Genomic DNA, 9,096 nt, shown 5'->3' on the forward strand with positions numbered 1-9,096 from the left:
AGCTATCTATTATGATTTTTTGACAGCCTACAGTTGTAATTCATCTTGAATGAAAAAAAAAGAGAAGAATATAATTCATGAAGAAGAGTATGGTGATAGATGTATTTGAAGGGTATCATACTTATTCTAGATGTTAGTTGACACTTATGATTGAGAAATGATTTCTCTGTTATCAAATTAAACTCTGCTATTTGGCTCGCGGTTGAACCGAGAGCCAAATAGCTTTTTTTTATCAAATTAGATGCGTGGGGATCCAAACTTTGGACTTACTTAAATAGAATATCTACTAGTACTACCACTTACATTGACTTTTCTCTTGCAGGGGAACAGAGGACCACAAGGGAAAAGTGAAAAGTCATGTAGAGGTGATTTCAGGATAAGAAGTCATACGACATCAATTTTAAATTGATGATGGCACTAACTTGTTGTGCCGTTCTAATAATTCAGTATTTTAATTGTTTGTACCGATTATATTCGTTTGGATCGGTTTTATGTATTATTTATATTGACAAAAAAATTATAGCGAAAGATGTGTTACATTCTAGTTTTATTTTTTCTATATGTGATTTTTCATGCATTATTGGATAGATTGCAAACCTTTATATGTACTTTCAACATCGGTTATTGTGTCTCAACCATTTTACAAGCAATTAACATCTCTGATTCACATTTTGAGATAGACAATGTTATTATTTTTAATAATTTTTTTAATAAATAATATATTATATTAATAATTATAAAATGTTATATAATAGTAATAATTTAATAATAAAACAATAATAGAGCAGTATAACAGAAATTATTATAATTATGAAGCACATATTATATAATAAATGTAACATAATATATATAAAACATTAGTATATGATATAATAAATAATATAATATATCATATAGTAAAATTATTTATTAATAATAAAATAATATATTAGTAACAAATGTTAATGCAATAATAAAATTATTTATTAGTAACAAACGTTAATGCAATAATGATGTATTCATAATATAATAAAATTTATTTATATCAAGAATTAATAATATATTATTATAGTATTAATGAGCTCTAATATATTAAAAACTATAATATGTTATATAACATTAAAGTGTTGATAATATATTAATTTATTAATAATATATTAGTAATAGCCCAATACTAATATTATTAATAATATAATATTATATTAATAGTACTATAAACTTATATTAATAATGAAATAATACTATTTAAATGGTAATATTTAATATATGACAATAACAAAATGGTACACCAAATAATTAAATATATTTTTATTTGAAAATAATATGTGATAATTATAATATAATAATATGTTAAAGTATATGTAATATTATATTAAATTATACTATAGCACATTTATTATATTTAATATTAAAAGTAATATAATAATAAATAATAAATAATATACTATTTTAATTATTATATATCCTATTATAATTAATATATTTAATATATTAATAAAATTTTAAATACTATGTTATACAGGGTCAAACTAGTGTTGACAAAAAACAATCACCATTGTGTTTTGAAAATACTTTAGGGGGAAACACAACATTATTGTGTTTTTTCGGAAAAACACAATAGTATCCAAACAAAGCCTATAATGAATAACTCATAAGTACTACTGAATATATAAATAAGAGGATTATTTGCCATTTATCCTTTTTTTTTTTAATAGAGAACCGTATGTAGTACTTTTTTCCACCACAAGCGAGGGAATTATCATGATTTATGGGGACCACGACGCAACAAAAAGAGGAAGCCAACAAAGGGGAGCTTAGCTTGCAATCAAAGACTGTCCCTCTTTCCATCACATTCTCAATTATTTCGTCACCACCACCAACCTCCCAAGCCCATTGGCGTGTCGGCCCGTGCAGCGGCTGCACGGCCCGGATCGTCCTGCCGTGGGCCCCGCTCTCCACCACATCCTCCTCCTCCGGCGCAGAGCGACCCAAGATGTCATAAGAAAAGAAAGATAAGAAACACTAATGATTGGCTTCAATGGCATAAATTAAATGGACGAATCTGTTGGTGTCAAACGGGGCTGGACTGGGTTAGCAGTACAACGGAAAGCGTAACCGTGATCGGAGGTACGAACAATTAAAATTTAGAGACAATCATGCAGATTCCCCAAGAATATGATATGTGCAACGATGAATATGATTATCCATATTCTCGCAGTACAAGCCTATCACGACCATTGATAATCTAGTAAATTACAGTAAACCTGTCGAACCATAGCCTCACCTCTTTGACATTTTGTTTTTCTCTTTTAGGATATCAGAACAATATGTGGCTCAAGATACGTGTTTATAGCATACGATTTCAATCTATAAGGCCCAAAAATGCAAAAAAAAAAAAAAAAAAAATCCCCAACAAGTTGATGATGGCACTAACTTGTTGTGCCGTTCTAATAATTCAGTATTTTAATTGTTTGTACCGATTATATTCGTTTGGATCGGTTTTATGTATTATTTATATTGACAAAAAAATTATAGCGAAAGATGTGTTACATTCTAGTTTTATTTTTTCTATATGTGATTTTTCATGCATTATTGGATAGATTGCAAACCTTTATATGTACTTTCAACATCGGTTATTGTGTCTCAACCATTTTACAAGCAATTAACATCTCTGATTCACATTTTGAGATAGACAATGTTATTATTTTTAATAATTTTTTTAATAAATAATATATTATATTAATAATTATAAAATGTTATATAATAGTAATAATTTAATAATAAAACAATAATAGAGCAGTATAACAGAAATTATTATAATTATGAAGCACATATTATATAATAAATGTAACATAATATATATAAAACATTAGTATATGATATAATAAATAATATAATATATCATATAGTAAAATTATTTATTAATAATAAAATAATATATTAGTAACAAATGTTAATGCAATAATAAAATTATTTATTAGTAACAAACGTTAATGCAATAATGATGTATTCATAATATAATAAAATTTATTTATATCAAGAATTAATAATATATTATTATAGTATTAATGAGCTCTAATATATTAAAAACTATAATATGTTATATAACATTAAAGTGTTGATAATATATTAATTTATTAATAATATATTAGTAATAGCCCAATACTAATATTATTAATAATATAATATTATATTAATAGTACTATAAACTTATATTAATAATGAAATAATACTATTTAAATGGTAATATTTAATATATGACAATAACAAAATGGTACACCAAATAATTAAATATATTTTTATTTGAAAATAATATGTGATAATTATAATATAATAATATGTTAAAGTATATGTAATATTATATTAAATTATACTATAGCACATTTATTATATTTAATATTAAAAGTAATATAATAATAAATAATAAATAATATACTATTTTAATTATTATATATCCTATTATAATTAATATATTTAATATATTAATAAAATTTTAAATACTATGTTATACAGGGTCAAACTAGTGTTGACAAAAAACAATCACCATTGTGTTTTGAAAATACTTTAGGGGGAAACACAACATTATTGTGTTTTTTCGGAAAAACACAATAGTATCCAAACAAAGCCTATAATGAATAACTCATAAGTACTACTGAATATATAAATAAGAGGATTATTTGCCATTTATCCTTTTTTTTTTTAATAGAGAACCGTATGTAGTACTTTTTTCCACCACAAGCGAGGGAATTATCATGATTTATGGGGACCACGACGCAACAAAAAGAGGAAGCCAACAAAGGGGAGCTTAGCTTGCAATCAAAGACTGTCCCTCTTTCCATCACATTCTCAATTATTTCGTCACCACCACCAACCTCCCAAGCCCATTGGCGTGTCGGCCCGTGCAGCGGCTGCACGGCCCGGATCGTCCTGCCGCGGCCCGTGCAGCGGCTGCACGGCCCGGATCGTCCTGCCGTGGGCCCCGCTCTCCACCACATCCTCCTCCTCCGGCGCAGAGCGACCCAAGATGTCATAAGAAAAGAAAGATAAGAAACACTAATGATTGGCTTCAATGGCATAAATTAAATGGACGAATCTGTTGGTGTCAAACGGGGCTGGACTGGGTTAGCAGTACAACGGAAAGCGTAACCGTGATCGGAGGTACGAACAATTAAAATTTAGAGACAATCATGCAGATTCCCCAAGAATATGATATGTGCAACGATGAATATGATTATCCATATTCTCGCAGTACAAGCCTATCACGACCATTGATAATCTAGTAAATTACAGTAAACCTGTCGAACCATAGCCTCACCTCTTTGACATTTTGTTTTTCTCTTTTAGGATATCAGAACAATATGTGGCTCAAGATACGTGTTTATAGCATACGATTTCAATCTATAAGGCCCAAAAATGCAAAAAAAAAAAAAAAAAAAACCCCAAAAAAAAAAAAAAAAAAAAAATAAAAATCCCCAACATGCATTCATTAATTGCAATTTTCTTCTTGAGCTGCCGCCTATTGACCCTGCAGCAGCATCCACTTATTTCCTAGTCATGGTGCAAATCTGTAGGCACCTACTTTGTGGTCTTGATACACTATTCATGTAAATCAGGATTCACGAAAAAACAATACGTCCATTCTTAATGTTGGTTGTTGCGTCACAGACATGACACACATCCAAACCATTACAGTCTAGATCACAGCTGATGAATGTTATCGATGCACCGACTAGCACATTAAAGAGCCATTGTTCACTCTTTATAATAATATTGGTTGGGGACTTTTTTTCCCCTTCAAGAAATTATACCAACTGGCCCACCACTTACTGCACTTTGTGGTGGGTGTGGGGGCTCCTCAGACGGCGGGCAGCGGCTGGTGACTTATAATGCAATGGTTTATATATGTTTCCATTTGTTTAAATTTGTTAGCGGTTAAACAGAAGATAAGATGGAATAAAAGTCCTAAAAGCATGATTGTATATATATTATATTAGGGTGAAGCCTCCACTTCACCTAGGTAATTATAGGATGTTAGGTAATATTATAATATTCATGGAGAGAGGGAGAGAGAGAGAGGGTACAATGTGATTGTTTTAGGCAGTGGGTTTATTTATTAATTAGGTTTAATTGTGACTTAAATTGTAGAATGTTCAATGGGTTTCCTATGCTTGTCTGTGTTCAATGACAAGAAACAAATGTAAATTATTGATAATCCAAGATCCTCAGTTAGGGTGTCCTATTGACGTGGAACAAGTGTACTTTTCTTTTTTTTCCTTTTTTGGGGTCCAATGTTCTTCTTTACTAAAAAATGGAGTCCTTTGTTCTACGTATAGTTTAGATGTACATATATGCTTATATATAAAATTATGAATCCGCATGCTCTCCTTGACTTCTCTTTTGTTTAGTTTTAGATGCATCAATTTTATAATTTTTCTTTGTTTTGATTAACCTTGAAAGTTACACTAGCCTTCTTAACTTTTTTCAGTTAATCATAGCAAAAATATATACAAATTTTAGCAAGAAAATTATTCATGAAACTTCTATCGGCATCAAAGAAAATGAAATATGCCGCGTTGTGTCGGATGTTATCAAGTGAGTCATCGTGTTAAGGTGAGAAAGAAAGGTGAGTTGCTGTCACATACAATTAATTGGTGACTTCCGTATACTTCGAATTTATGCTTCAACAAGTTCTCATTAATTAATTATGTTTTTTTTTTCTTGAAGAACAAAGATTTCCCTCACTTTGATTACCACCTTGTATATATGCCGAGGATGTTTTCATGGGATCATGATAACCTTATCATGTCATATTCATTAATCATATCATGTCTCTTGTTCAACAGGGTTTAGATTCTTTAATAACCAATTAATTAAAGGGACAGGAATTGATATCCATTCGTGTTCGGTTACCTCCTCAGGCCCGGTATCACCAGTCTGCGGGTGTGAGACCCGAATCCACCGAATTCTGCTCTCTTTTTTGTACAGCGGGGATCCTATCAGAACCATCCGATAGAGTGGTCGGTATGATCCGCATCATAAATAGAAGAGCTATATTTCCCAAACTAACTCTCTAACTACTCGTAAATCACCCCTTTTTATAAGGTGTTCTGATAGAATTCTTACTCCCTCTCGTAGACTTGCCCTTTGTTACTATCCACAATTTCAAATCACTAATTAACGAAGAAAAATCCAAATCACTGCTTATAAAGGGTACCAACCATCATGCTTTTCGACTCCAAGTACGAAAGTTCTATGGAGTGAGGTGTCACAATTATTTATTATTTAGAGAATAATTTTATTTCGTCTAGATAAAAAGTGAAAATACGTTTAAAAAAAACACGGTATGTTATATTTATATATCAATTGAATAGAAACGTTCTTTATTAATATTCATACTAAGATTAATATCTTTAAGCATGATATAAATGTTCCACTCTTTTCGTAATTTTTGTAATGTTTTCACCGAATCATCTCAACATCTTTTATTAAAGTGTTGCTTTTGCTTTAGAAGCATGAGGTCTGATTATGGAAGCTTTGGAATTCTGATGTGATTGTATGTTATACAACATATTTACATGGTGATTGGCTCATCACTACCACTGCGATTTTTTGAATATTATACCCTTCGGTCAAAGAGAAAGCTTTTTCTGTTTTTCCCCCGGAAAATAGACTCCTGAGAATAAAAAGAGTGAAAAAATCACTCGGGGGGTCTATCGATCAACAAGAATAAAAGTAGATTTGACGCAGCGCGGAAGTGATAACCTCGGAATCCACCAAGGGTGTTCTCTGAATCCACAAAGAACGATCTTCGAATCACGAAGAAAATATTGAAAAGAGAAATTTTATTGATGAAAAGTTATTCTCCTTTGGGATTACATGACTCTTCTTAAATAGAAAAATAAATAAGACTCCTAGTAAGGCTGGAATTATAAAAATAGAAAGTATCAAATAAGACTCATAGTAAGACTAGAATTACAAAAAAAAAAATGTCAAATTCTATCCTAAAAATACTCCTTATAATAGAGCAAACAAATCATGAATCAAAATTGATTTTGTTTCCTAATCTAATTTGACTCTAAAATTGAATTTATTTCCTAATCTAAATAGACTCCAACTCAGATTAAGCGTCCTACATCAGTCTCCCCTGCTTGAAAAGAGCTCGACCCCGAGCTTACACTTGTATAAATAGTTGTTTCTTCTGACGGGTAATACTCAAACAAATCTGCAACATTGAAACTAGGAGAGATACCCAAATCCGTAGGAAGGTCAACCACATAAGCATTGTCGCTAATCTTCTTCAGTATCTTGCAGAGATCATACTTCTTATTCTTCAGGTTGTTGTAGGTGCCTACGGGAAAACGTTCTTTTCGTAGAAACACCATCACTATGTCTCCCTCTTCAAACACCTTCTTCCTCCTGTGTCGATCAGCATCATCCTTATATTTAGCATTAGACTGCTCTATCTTCTCATTGACTTCATGTTGGATAGCCCGTATCTTTTCAATCATATGATCTACAGGAACACTTTGTCCGGGAAGCTTAGACAGTGGAGCAAGGTCAAGATAATGATTCGGAAGCCTTCCGTACACAATCACAAAGGGAGCCTTGCCTGTAGTTCGATTCTCCATACAGTTATAAACAAATTCAGCATGTGCCAGAGCAAGATCCCAATGCTTCGGACGATCGCTAGAGATGGATCTAAGAAGGTTACCGAGAGTACGATTTACTACTTCAGTTTGGCCATTCGTTTGAGGGTGATAAGCAGGACTGAACTTAAGAGAAGTATTGAATCGCTGCCACAAAGTCCTCTAAAAGTGGGATAAGAACTTAGAATCACGATCGGATGTGATGGATTTTGGCACTCCATAAAGGTGAACTATCTCCCGAAAGAAAATATTGACAACGTGGCTAGCATCTGCAGTCTTCTTACATGGAATGAAGTGTGCCATCTTCGAAAACCTGTCAACCACAACATAAATAGAATCCATACCTCGTTGGGTTCTAGGCAATCCTAACACAAAGTCCATAGAGATATCATACCATGGCGTATCAGGAACAGGTAAAGGTGTATACAATACTGTATTTTGAGACTGTACCTTAGCAACTTGACAAACTGGACAATGCCGCACATATTTTTCTGCTCCCTTCTTCAGCTGATGCCAGTAATATCGCTCTTCAATGGAAGCAATCGTCTTGTCTCGCCCTAAGTGTCCTCCTAACCCGCCAGCATGAAGGTCTCTAATTATCTGCTCTCTTAGCGAACTCTGGGGTAGGCACAATTGATCGCCATGAAATAAATAACCATCCTGAATATGAAAGTCTTTGACTGATTTATTCTGTTATTTGCATGAGTCATAACTTTTGTCTAGGTTATCGGAATCGTTATTAAATAGCTTTTCGGAAAGCTCTTAACTAATCTATTGAACATCAATGATTGAAGAGACCATCGATGATGTAAATGTCCAGAGAGGTTCAGATCATCGATGGTGACAACTTGACCATCATGGTGAAGTTCGACCATCGATGATTGATCCGCTGATTTAAGAATTCTAATCTATTTCTGGATTTAATCTGAGCCGTTCAATTCTAAGTACATACAGGCTCTTTTCTCATGTTTTTCATCAGAAGCTCCTGACCTAATTCAAAGAGAAAAAGAAGTGGGGGGGTTTCAATTTGGTGAAAGGATCTTACTGAGACTTCTCAGAAAACATCATTGATGTCGCTCTTCATCATCTGATTATCAACCTTCGAGGAGTGCTGCCCTTGGATTTCATCGTCATCACCATTCTTATCAGTCATCACCATTCTTATCAGGGCTTTGCTATTATCATTAAGGAAAATAGTTTGTATAATCAAAGGACTGTAAGATCAGTCTAGTTGTGCATATTTGATATTTGATACTTTGTTTTAAATTTGTTTTAATGGCATATTCAACGCGGGCTAAATTGAGGTTTAATGCACACTCAAGCCGGGATTGAATTGAGAAATTAGTCACCAGCTAGGGCTCGGGACACTCGTGTGTGAAGAATCTAGGTTAGACAACTAGTAAAAAAACTAGGGTTTTGGTTTTGTAAGCGTACTGAATCGGGTTTGTGATTCAGGAGAACTTTTGATAGG

Source organism: Asparagus officinalis, chromosome 4 (assembly GCF_001876935.1).
Source record: "Asparagus officinalis chromosome 4, Aspof.V1, whole genome shotgun sequence".
Taxonomy (NCBI): domain Eukaryota; kingdom Viridiplantae; phylum Streptophyta; class Magnoliopsida; order Asparagales; family Asparagaceae; genus Asparagus; species Asparagus officinalis.